This window comes from Myotis yumanensis, unplaced genomic scaffold (assembly GCF_028538775.1).
Source record: "Myotis yumanensis isolate MYYU_CA2020_CCGP unplaced genomic scaffold, mMyoYum1.0.hap1 SCAF_1, whole genome shotgun sequence".
NCBI classification, from domain to species: domain Eukaryota; kingdom Metazoa; phylum Chordata; class Mammalia; order Chiroptera; family Vespertilionidae; genus Myotis; species Myotis yumanensis.
In genome coordinates, this window is record NW_027223752.1 from 114427555 (window position 1) to 114439394 (window position 11840).

The window sequence follows — 11840 nt, forward strand, 5'->3', positions numbered from 1 at the left end:
CTATGTTCATAGCAGCACAATTTACCATAGTGAAGATCTGGAAATAGCCTAAGTGCCCATCAGCAGATGAATGGATTAGAAAACTGTGGTACATCTACACAATGGAATACTATGCTGCTGTAAAAAGGAAGGAATTCTTACCAATTGCAACAGCATGGATGGAACTGGAGAGCATTATGCTAAGTGAAATAAGCCAGTCAATGAAAGAAAGATACCACATGATCTCACTCATTTATGGATAATAAGGACCATTATAAACTGATGAACAAAAACACATACAGAGGCAGAGCAGCCTTGAACAGACTGTCAAACTACAGCCGGAAGGCTGGGGAGGGTTGGGGCGTGGGGGAGGGGGGCGGTAAGAGATCAACCGAAGGACTTTTATGCATGCATATAAACATAACCAATGGACATAAGACACTGGGGTGTGAGGAGGCTGGGGGATTGTCAAGGGGGGGCGGGGGGGATAGGAGACATATGTAATACTCTTTGTAATACTTTAAGCAATAAAAAAAAATACTAAAACCATTTCCCCTAAGAACAGGAACAAGACAGGGATGTCTGCTTTCACCACTCTTATTCAATGTAGTATTAGAAGTCCAAGCCACAGTGAACAGACAAGAAGAATAAATAAAAGGCATCCAAATTGGAAAGGAAGAAATAAAACTCTCCTTATTCACAGATGACATGATATTGTACATAGAAAACCCTAAAGACTCCACCCCCAAAAAACCTACTAGATTTAATAAATGCATTTGGCAATGTAGCAGGATACAAAATCAACACCCACTATTTGATGACGTTTTCATAATCCAACTAGAGGCCCGGTGCATGAAATTCATGCACTCAGGGGGGTCCACCAGCCTGGCCTGCGCCCTCTCTCGGTCTGGGAGCCCTCAGGGGATGTCAAAATGATGGCTCCCACCACCACCGCTGCGCTCACCAGCCGTTAGCCCGACTCAGGGCTTCTGGCTGAGTGGCACTCCCCCTGTGGGAGTGCACTGACCACCAGGGGGCAGATCCTGCATTGAGCATCTGCCTCCTGGTGGTCAGTGTTCGTCATAGCGACTGCTCGTTCCGCTGTTCGGTCAATTTGCATATTAGCCTTTTATTATATAGGACTAGAGGCCCGGTGCACGAAATTCGTGCACTTGGGGGGGGTCCTCTCAGCCTGGCCTGCACCCTCTCGCAGTCTGGGAGCCCTCAGGGGATGTCAGACTGGGAGCGGGCCAAAGCCATCAGTCGGACATCCTTAGCATTGCCGTGGAGGCAGGAGAGGCTTCCGCTACTGCAGCTGTGCTCACCAGCTGTGAGTCCAGCTTCTGCCTGAACAGTGCTCCTCTTGTGGGAGCACACTACCAGTGGGCAGCTCCTGTGTTGAGCGTCTGCCCCCTGGTGGTCAGTATGTGTCATAGTAAGCAGTTGAGTGGCCTTAGCATATCATTAGCATATTACACTTTGATGGGTTGAATGGCTGACTGGACCACCAAACACTTAGCATATTAGACTTTTATATAGGATGATAATGAATTCTTAGAAAGAGAAACTAAACAAACAATCCCATGTACAATTGCAACAAAAAAAAATGAAGATACTTAGGAATAAACTTAACCATGGAGGCCAAACATCTGTTCTTAGAAAACTACAGGACGTTGAAAAAAAGAGATAGAAGAAGATATAAACAAGTGGAAGAATATACCATGTTCATGAATTGGTAGAATCAACATCATTAAAATGTCCATACTACCCAAGGCAATCTACAGATTCAATGCAATCCCTATTAAAATACCAACAGCATATTTCATAGACCTAGAACAAATACTCCAAAAATTATTATGGAACCAAAAAAGACCCAGATAGCTGCAGCAATCTTGAGAAAGAAAAACAAAGTTGGAGGAATCACAATACCAGATTTCAAGTTATACTACAAAACCACCTAATCAAAACAGCCTGGTACTGGCACAAGAACAGGCATATAGATCAATGGAACAGAGCAGAGAGCCCAGAAATCAACCCAAGCCATTACACTCAATTAATATTTGACAAAGGAGGCAAGAGCATACAATGTAGTTAAGACAGTCTCTTCAATAAATGGTGTTGGGAAAATTGGACAGATACATGCAAAAAAATAAAACTAGACCACCAACTTACAGCATACACAAGAATAAACTCAAAATGGATAAAAGACTTAAATGTAAGTCATGAAACCATAAAAATCCTAGAAGAAGCTGTAGGCAGCAAAATCTCAGACATCTCTCATAGCAATATCTTTATGGATACTTTTCCTAGGGCAAAGGAAACTAAGGGGAAAATAAGTAAATGGGACTGTTAGGTTTGATCAAATAATTTAATTGATACCCCCTCCTGGGAACTGACCTTTAGGCCACTTCACAATGGAAATTCCACTTGTTTGGACCACATTCCACTTGCTAAGACCATATCTCTCCCCTCCAGAGTTTCCCAGAATCTGGACCTGCACAGAGAATTCTCTGCCCAGAGAAAGCCCACCTATAGTCCTTTAAGAACTTCTGACTCCCCATCTTTGGGGGCTGGCACCATTTTGGGGCTCAGCTCATCTGGTATCCAGATGACCTAATAAATTCATAATTCTTTACCCCCTTTTGCCTCATGTGTTTCTCCTTTTGCAACCCTAACATTTGGTGCCAAAACCCGGGAGGGTTCCACGGGGATGGGGAGCCATCACCCCAGCTTCAGTCACCCTGAGTTTGCTACTCACAGAGCAGCAGGCAGTAGCAGCTCGACCTGGGCTTACCTCCGAATCCTACTGGTGTGACTTGATTGCCGGCCTGGATTAAGCCTCCCTCCCTTATGGTCCCTCCTGAGCCAGCCAAGGATGACTACAGTTTGGGAACCTCTCCTTCTCCATTGCTGGCCCTCCATCCCACACTAGCCAATCTTCTCCAGGTCAGACCTCAGCAAGGCCACCCTCTGGATCCAGTTTAGAACTCCCAGACATCCTGATACTGGCCACCAAAGACTGAAGCTGCCCAGACCTGCCAGGGCCCCACAGACTTATATCACAGGACAGAGCCTCAGGTAACGATTATGGTGGCAGGTAAGCTGACCTCATTTTTAATTGACACTGGGGCCACTTATTCTGCCCTCTCTGAATTTGCTGGGACCCTTGTCCCCTCCTCAGTCTCTATTATGGGGGTTGATGGATTAGTCTCACAGCCATTAGCCACCTGACTTCTGCACTGCATCTTACTAAATACCCCCATTCACTCTTATTTCATTCTACTTCAATGCCCGGCCAGGGCTACCATGCATCCCCTCATAAAGCCCAGTTGTCCCAAATGACTTTTACCTACTTCAGTTTCACTCTCACCTCACAAAGCCGCACCATTCTTTAGACTGTAAACGCCTTATCTCCTCCATGACTGTCCCTTCTTCTAAGCAAGAAATTCTCTCCTTTCTCAGGCTTGCTGGGTACTCTCGCCTCTGAGTTCCCAACTTCATCTTCTCACAAAGCTCCTCTATGAATGACATGGTGACTAGACCCCCTCCTTGAGCCTTTAGATCCCAAGGCCAGCATTCTCACCCCTTTAATGCTCTGAAAAGTGTTCTCACCTCAGTGCCTTCTCACACACACTCCCTCCCCTTTCCCAAAGAACAACTTTCTTTACTGCAAAACTGCAAATGCTTACTTAACAGTCTGGCTACTATCAGAAGCTAAACTCATTATCACCCCTAGCATGTTATCACTAAGGAAAAATGTGGCAGTTTTAAATCCAAGTGGCTAGAGGCCTGCGAACAGACTGCTTGGCCTGCTCCCTCCTCCCCCTGCCTTTTCTCCAGCTTCATATGCCTATACATAATTTTCCAAAGTCTTTGGTAGCTTACAGGCTTTGGAGCATTGCTGGGTCAAATGATAAACATCTAAATATTTCAATAACTTTTAAGTTCACCTGATTTTAGCTTTTGTTACAGAAAATCTATAAAGTAGATTTGGAACTGTTAATGTAATGTCTTGTGCTTTGTTAAAGGTACATTTCTTGAAAGTGAGAATGTTCATAAATGTCAATCTAAAAAATGCTGGCTGTTTACTTTTGGTTATCATTGGAAAATTAAGCTTTCTAAGAGTTAGGAATATAATTAAACTGGAAAGAAATTGTATGGTTTGGGTAATAGATGGCATGAGGCATAGACATGCATTTTGAAGGAAAAAGAGAGTTAAAATTATAAGAATGTTTGTGAAAGTTGTAAGAAGGTTCATGAAAGTTATAGAAGGTTTGTAGAGAGAAATGTTAAAAGGAAGTTATATAAATTACACAGGCCAGTAAGCCAGAACAAGCAGAATAAGGATACTGAGACAGCTGTGGTACATCTACACGATGGAATACTATGCTGCTGTTAAAAAGAAGGAACTCCTACCATTTGCAACATCATGGATGGAACTGGAGAGCATAATGCTAAGTGAAACAAGCCAGTCAATGAAGGAAAAATACCACATGATCTCACTCATTCATGGATAATAAAGACCATTACAAACTTTTGAACAATAATAGATACAGAGGCAGAGCTGCCTCAAACTGATTGTCAAACTGCAGTGGGAAGGCCAGAGAGAGTTGGGGGGCAGGAGGGAGGGGAGTAAGAGATCAACCGAAGGACTTGTATGCATGCATATAAGCATAACTAATGGACATAAGACACTGGGGGGTAAGGGAAGGTAGGGGTTTGTCAAGGGCGGGGGGGGGGGGGGGAAAGGACACTTATGTAATACCCTTTGTAATACTTTAAGCGAAAAATAAAAAAAAAAAAAAATAAAAATAAAAAATAAAAAATAAAAAAAAATAAAAAAAAAAAAAAAGGATACTGAGACAGTATGCAGCCATCTAGAAAATCCTATCTTCCCTAAACCAAGGGTACTTAAGAGTAAATTATTTGAGAATAAACCTATTTTTGGTATATTAAACTACAACCCTCCAAACTAATGTCTCTATCCTTCCACCAGACCATTTGTCATAATTCTTATTGTTCTAGCTTTTGTTCCAGTAATACTAAAATTTATAAAACAGTTTGCCTCCACCAGGTTACAAGCCCTACTTGTAGAAATATCACCTCTAGACACCATTACAACCTCCTTTTGTGCCCAGGCCTTATCATCCTTCTGACCCCCAGAGCAAGGATGATGGGCCAGGTATAGAAACTTACCAGGGCAGAAAGCTCCAGATGCCCAGCAAGAAGCAAAACTGGGAAAATAAAAATCTTGCCCCAGGGTAACCTACCCTCCCCTAGCATATAACTCTTCAGGCATTTTAGACCCCTAATCTTTTCCTCCCTAAAGATAACATCTAGGCCTCAGTTGTATTTCAGCTCCAGGCCCAGAAAAGCAGCAAAACCAGACAAGTGACACTGTGGTAGCCTCAGGACCAGCTTTTACCTCCCAAGTCACTCAACAGGACTGTTTTAGAGCCTTCACCAACCAGTCTCTTGGGAAAATGATGATGCTGCGACCCCTCGTCCAGCCAACTACTATCAAAGTCCATTCCCCTGCGATCTCAACATCCCCCCTCAGCAGGAAGTATCTACAGAAGATATGACTTCATCCCTATTCCATAAAACAAAAAGGCCGAAATGTTAGGTCTGATCAAATAATTTAGGTCTGATCAATACCCTCTCCCCTGGGAACGGACCTTTAGGTCACTTCACAATGGACATTCCACTTGCTTAGACCACATTTCATTTGCGAAGACCATTATCTCTCCCCTCTGGAGTTTCCCAGAATCTGGACCTGCGCAGAGAATTCTCTGCCCAGAAAAAAACCACCTAGAGTCCTTTAAAAACCTCTGACTCCCCGTCGTTCAGGGCTGGCACCATTTTGGGGCTCAGCTCATCTGGTATCCAGATGACCTAATAAATTCACAATTCTTTATTCCTTTTGGCCTCATGTGTTCCTCCTTCGGTGACCCTAACAGGGACTACATCAAAATAAAAAGCTTCTGTACAGCAAAAGAAACCAGCAACAAAGTGAAAAGGGAGCCCACTGTATTGGAGAACATATTTGGCAATGATACATCTGATAAGGGGTTAATATCCAAAATATATAAGGAAATTATACAACCCAACAAAAGGAAGACAATAAAATCAGCAAAGGACCTAACTAGACACTTCTTCGAAGACGATATACAGATGGCCAAGAGACATATGAAAAAATGCTCAAAATCACTGATCATCAGAGAGATGCAAATTAAAACAATGAGATATCACCTCACACCTGTCAGATTGGCTACCATCAACAAATCAACAAGTGCTGGCAAGGATGTGGAGAAAAGGGAACCTTAGTACACTACTGGTGGGAATGCAGACTGGTGCAACTATTATGGAAAACAATATGGAGTTTCCTCAAAAAATTAAATATGGAACTTCCATTTGACCCAGTGATCCCACTGCTAGGAATATATCCTAAGAATCCCGAAACCACAATCAGAAAGAATGTATGCACCCCTATGTTCACAGCAGCAAAATTTACAATACCTAAGATCTGGAAACAGCCCAAGTGCTCAACAGTAGATGAGTGGATAAAAAAAGCTGTGGTATATTTATACCATGGAATACTATGCAGCAGTAAAAAAGAATAATATCTTACCCTTTGAGACAGCATGGAGAGACCTGGAAAGTATTATGCTAAGTGAAATATGTCAGTCAGAAAATTGTAAGTATCACATGATCTCACTCATATGTGGAATCTAAGTAACAAAGTAAACTGATAAATGGAGTGGATCCAGAGACATGGAAGCATGGAACAGAGTGTGGAATCTCAGAAGGAAGGCAGGGGAGGGTGAGTGGGTGGGAGGTAACCAACCAAAAACCTTCTTTGCATATATGCATAACCCATGGACACAGACAATAGAGTGCTGAAGACCTGGGGTGAGGGGAGGGGACGGGCTGGAGGGGGTCAATGGGGGAAAAAGGGGGACATATGTAATACTTTCAACAATAAAGATTTATTAAAAAAAAAAAAAAAAAGGAGACGGGCTTACCTGCCACCACAATCATTACCTGAGGCTCTGTCCTGGTGATGTAAGTCTGTGGGGCCCTTTCAGGGCCTGGGTAGCTTCAGTCTTTGGTGGCCAGTCCCAGGAGGTCTGGGAGCTCCAAACCAGATCCAGAGGGCAGCCTTGCTGGACTGGCTGAGGTCTGACCTGGAGGGGCCAGACTGTAGTCAGATTTCCAGTGGCCTTCCCTTCCGCACCTTGGGCAGGGCCCAGGCAGGGGTCTCGGGTTTGAGCAGGACCTGGCCCAGTGTCTCCTTGTTGCACTTGAAGCATGGGCCTGGAGGAGGCTTAGCCCCTGACTTACCCTTGGTTGGAGGGCCGACACTTCGTTTGGGGTTCGTGAGAGCGGTGGCTAGGAGCTGGAAGGCCTCCTTCTTGGTCTCAGCTTGGCCTGATCTCATCTTTGTTTTTGGATTTGGGTCTTCTCATCTCTATTATTAAAGACCTTAAAGGCCAGGTTAATGAGTCTTTTTGAAGGGTTTGTGGACCTGTGTCTATTTTTTGAAGTTTATGGTGTATGTCAGTGGCTGATTGGGATATAAAATGGATGTTCAGAAGAAGGGTTCCCTCTGGGCAGGTGGAGTCTAAGGCGGTAAATTTCTATAAGGCCTCTGTAAGGCGGGAGAGGAGGAGAACTGGGTTTTCATCAGGGCCCTGAGTGATTTCATTAAGTTTGTCGTAGTTGACCACCTTATGGGCAGCCTTTTTGAGTCTGACAATGAGACAGATGATCATATGGCTACAGAGCTGGCATCCTGGAGAATGACCTGATAGTATCATCTCAGGTCAATTCGGGGGAACTGCATCAGAGTCAACCCGGTTGGCCGCTGCGTCCTGTCTATGGAGGGCATGGGCGTGGTCCTGAACTGCTAGCCAGATGAGCTTCTTCTCCTTTGGGGTGAGAGAGGAGGACAGGAGCACGTAGATGTCGTGCCAGGTCAGGTTATAGAACTGGATCAGGTACTCAAATTTTTTAGTAAAGGTGATCAGGTCAGTGGAAAAAGCCCCCAGATGCCTCTCCATCAGTGTGAGGTTGGACATGGAAAATGGGATGTGTACTCGGACAATCCCTTCACTCCGGTCACCTCTCGGAGGGGAAGGACAGGGGCTGGAGGCTGGGCTGTCCAGGAACAAAGAAGAGGAGGGGCTTGGTAAGGAGGTTGAGGTGGTGGACAAAGAGGTGGATACTGTAGGAGGAAGGAGGAACATCAGGAGTTGGGTTCAAGGACACTGGGAGGGGAATGGAGAATTGAGTAACTGGAAGGGTTGAAGGAAGGGTCTGAGGGACCTGAGGGGTCAGGGAAGGACGGATCAGAAGCCCCAAGGTGGAAAGGTCCGGTCTTAGCAAGTGGAATGTGGTCTAAGCAAAACGGAATGTCGGTTGTGAAGTGGTCTAAAGGCCAGTTGACAGGGGAAGAGGGTATTGATTCAATTATTTGATCAGGCCTAACAGTGGAAGAATGCAAAGCGGGTGAGGAGGGACCTCTGGGATTGGATAAAAAGTAAAATAATAGATACATACTTCTTTTACTTAAGTGGGTTTAGGGTAGTTAACAGTCAACAATTAACTCAATAACAATGAGGGGATTTGTGGTCTCTGAAGAGAGGTGCCTGTGCTTTGAGGGGTCCAAAAAAGGAAAATTACTTTGACATTCCAAAGATAGGTTACCGTAGATTCAAAAAGACAATAGACAGGCTCAGTTAAGGTAAAGATTGAACTTTGTCAGAGAAGATACCAGTCTAGGACAAGACTAACTACCATAAACTGTTTTTTAGTTTTAAAAAGTTTTAATTTAAGACCATCCTTTGTGGTTATGAAACAAGAATTTTAGAGGAATATAGGCAGGCTTAGGGAATTTTTAGAATTGGGGTCCATGGAAAAACACAGGGCTACAGATTGGGAGAAGGTACATCTCCATAACACAAGGAAAGCAGGTGCAGGGAGCAGCAACAGTTGCATTTACATAAGACAAGGGAGCTGGAAGTAGCCAAAAAGGTCTATACTGTATCTATACTAAAAAAAAGGTAATATGCTAATTAGACCAGAAGACCTTCCAGGAGACCTTCCAGACGTCCTTCCAGACAAAGGCATGGTGGCGTGTCCGAGGCAGAGGTGGCTAGGGGCAATCAGGCCAGGGGGGGACAGTTGGGGGCGAGCAGGCTGGCAGGGGGGGCAGTGGGGGCAAGCAGGCCGGCAGAGGGGGGCAGTTGGGTGCAAGCAGGCTGGTGGGAGGGGCAGTTGGGGGCGAGCAGGCTGACAGGCAGAGTGGTTAGGGGCGATTAGGGAGGCAGGCAGGTGAGTGGTTAGGAGCCAGCAGTCCCAGATTGTGAGATGAATGTCCGACTGCCGGTTTAGGCCCCATCGGACATCCCCTGAGGGGTCCCAGGTTGGAGAGGGTGCAGGCCGGGCTGAGGGACACCCCCCTCCCCCGTGCATGAATTTTGTGCACTGGGCCACTAATCTCTACTAATAAAAGAGTAATATGCTAATTAGACCGGGAGACCTTCTGCATATCCTCCTGGACAAAGGCATGGTAGTGGGGCTGAGGCAGAGGCGGTTAAGGGCAATCAGGCCAGCGGGGGCAGGGGGTGGGGAGGAGCAGTTGAAGGCGATCAGGCCAGCGGGGGAGAGGGGCAGTTTGGGGCAATCAGGCTGGCAGGGGTGGCATTTGGGAGCGAGCAGGCCGGCAGGGGTGGCATTTGGGGGCGAGCAGGCTGGTGGGGGGGCAGTTGGGGGTGAGCAGGCTGGCATGGAGGGGCAGTTGGGGGCCAGCAGGGATCGGGCCTAAACCAGCAGTCAGACACGCCCGAGTGGTCCCAGATTGGAGAGGGTGCAGTCCGGGCTGAGGGACACCCCCTCCCCCATGCACGAATTTCATGCACCGGGCCACTAGTTTACAAAATAAAGAAGAAGGAAGAAAGCCCAGAAAGAAAAGAACAATGAGGGAGGAGGGCATCACATGTCCCATGTGGTGTTTGACCTTTGAGTTCAGGAGTTGCTATAGTGACCAATCAGAGGGGATATCAGGACACAGGGACTTGCAGCCTTTATAAACCATGAAAACAGGAAGTCAGTGGGACCCTTTCCCCCTCCCCACGTGGGAGTCCATTCTGTGGGTCAATTTCCCTCTCCCCACATGGGAGTATTTACTTCTTCTTCAATAAATTTCGACCTTTGTTATACCACCTCTGCCCGTGGATTCATTCTTCGACTCTGGCCGACAAAGAATCCGGGTTCCAGTCCAAAATTCCGTTTCAGTTACTTTATGTCTCTGAGTTTGCAAGGTTACCTGTCAGGTTAGCATGTGGCTCCTTTGCCTCCACAAGAGAGAGAAACCTGGGTGACAGAGAAACATCCATTGGCTGCCTCCTGCTGGCCCCCTACCAGGGACAGAACTGCAACTTGGGCCTGTGTCCTGGAGAATCAAACAGGGGCAACCTCTTGGTGCATGGAGGAGCTCTACCACTGAGCAACAGTGGCCAGGGCTGAACTCATTTTTTAAAAATATATTTTTATTGATTTCAGAGAGGAAGGGAGAGGGAGAGAGAGAGAAAAACATCAATGATGAGAGAAACATTCATCAGCTGCCTTCTGCACACTCCCCACTGGGGATCAAACCTGCAACCCAGGCATGTGCCCTAGACCAGATTCAAACCTGGGACCCTTCAGTCCGCAGGCTGACGCTCTATCCACTGAGCCAAACCAGCCAGGGCTGAACTCATTTTTTTAAAAAAATTTATTTCAGAGAGGAAGAGAGAGGGAGAGAGAGATAGGAACATTGATGAGAGAGAATCATTGATCGGCTGCCTCTTGCATGCCCCACACTGGGGATCCAGCCTGCAACCAGGGCCTGTGCCCTGACCGGGAATCAAATCATGACCTCCTGGTTCATAGGTCGACACTCAACCACTGAGCCATGCCAGCGTGTGTGAACTCATTTTTTTCCTTCACATGCATGGTTAGTGTTTTATTCTTTGAAGAACGGTTCTGAAACATTACACTAAGTCAGACTGAAAGGTAAAGTTTAAAATAGTTTTTATAAAGATATGTTGTAACATGTAATGACTGTTCACTCTACAAAATCTTGATCATAGAGCTTATAATACACCTAGTTGGCAGTAGTACCCAGGTTTTCCAAATTGTCAGTCATCATTTTTCTCTTGTCTGCATAGACTTCTTCTCATTAGCTGCTTTCTGCTTTTGTTGCATGATCTCAGAGTCTCTCTGTTTTCTCTAAGAGGCAGTAAAGCTATCGTCTTTTCTTTTTCCCTTGCTAATTTCCTGGGATTTCTTCATGTTTTTCTGGCGGGCAAGTTCTCGTTGATTTCCACGGGCCATGCCGACCACCGAGCCCAGAAGAGCGACTCAGAAAAGCACCGGCTGCCTCCCGCGCTCAGCGGACGTCCCCACCAGCGGGTCTGGAAGGCGGGCCAGCCCCGCCCTCCGCTGGGCCACCTGAACTCATTTTTTAATGCTTGCGGATTTGTGGATAAGAATAGTTGCTAATAAGGTCCCTTATATGTAAGCAGTTGCTTTTCCCCCCCATTCGTTCTCTTATTTTAGGCTCAAACCCGGGATAGGGGGAAGCAAAGGTATTTTTATTATAATTTGTCCTTGTTGGTATTGTTATTCCTATTTCGAGGTGATGGAGTAGCCCCAAACAGGACTTGAACCTACACCATCCACCACTCGCTGCTTTTCCCTCCATCTTCGCTTCATGATGGCGGCGGCGGGACCCAGCGCCCAGTTTGTCCACAACCCGCCGCCGTAGCCCGCCCGCCCCGCTGCGTGCGGCTCCCTCCGGCCGCGGTGCAGCGCCG

General features: G+C 46.2%; 1 pseudogene; it reads right to left on the minus strand.

Annotated features, from left to right (window-relative positions):
• Window positions 1-10938: 10938 nt before the first annotated feature.
• On the minus strand, window positions 10939-11742 carry LOC139005149 (small EDRK-rich factor 1 pseudogene; annotated as a pseudogene).
• Between the last annotated feature and the right edge of the window lie 98 nt (window positions 11743-11840).